Below are 859 nucleotides of genomic sequence, written 5' to 3' on the forward strand. Positions count from 1 at the left end.
ATCGTCTGTAATGACACTTAAAAATTCCAAAAATTAAAATTTGAATATATGCATAATTTAAGCATAAAAATGGGGTGAGCATGCTTAAAAAATCACCCTGTATAACAAAAATAATATCAAAACATTTTATAAATTGTAATATTTTTCGTAACCATGGATAAATAATTTTTTTACAGTTTGATTTGATTTGAAAATAAATAGTATTTAAATATATTATATTTTACTGCTACAGCCTACAATACATGAAAATATTTTAACCACTGTACCTAAAATATAAAGATGGTAAGTACTATTGCTATATATTATTTTTTAATTACAAATAAAATTACTTCTATCTCTTTTCAATCACATAATTATAATATCTCTATGTCAGGACCTAAAATACATCTGATTTCAGGGGACACACCACACACTTATTAATTTAACTGTTACTTTTGAGCTTTGACAGTTTTCTATAGCAAAAAAAAACCTGTTGGGGTTCTAACACACAAAATCCCCCCTTACCACTTTTATATATCATTTACCCTGTAAGTGAGTTAGTGAGGTAATTTTTACCAAGAGCGATCAAGAGGATGTTAAGTGTTTTGACGATCTGCAAGCGCGCGGCGTTTAAGTCACGCCTACTATTCGCAATTCGCAACCGGCCGACTGCAGCGACGAGTGCTTGTTTGGGAGCGCCGTTTATTTGTCTATGCCCGAGTAACAATTTCATGGGGTGAGGTCGGTTAAACAGACCGATAGGTGTATGGAGAGTGCTAATTTTATTTTGAACTGTTTTTAAACTTTGTATGGTGCCTAGTCCGTTTGATTGACCCAGGGGCGCTATTTCAGTTTTTTTTAAGGTGTGCAAACAATTAAA

Source organism: Acyrthosiphon pisum, chromosome A2, assembly GCF_005508785.2.
Source record: "Acyrthosiphon pisum isolate AL4f chromosome A2, pea_aphid_22Mar2018_4r6ur, whole genome shotgun sequence".
Lineage (NCBI taxonomy): Eukaryota > Metazoa > Arthropoda > Insecta > Hemiptera > Aphididae > Acyrthosiphon > Acyrthosiphon pisum.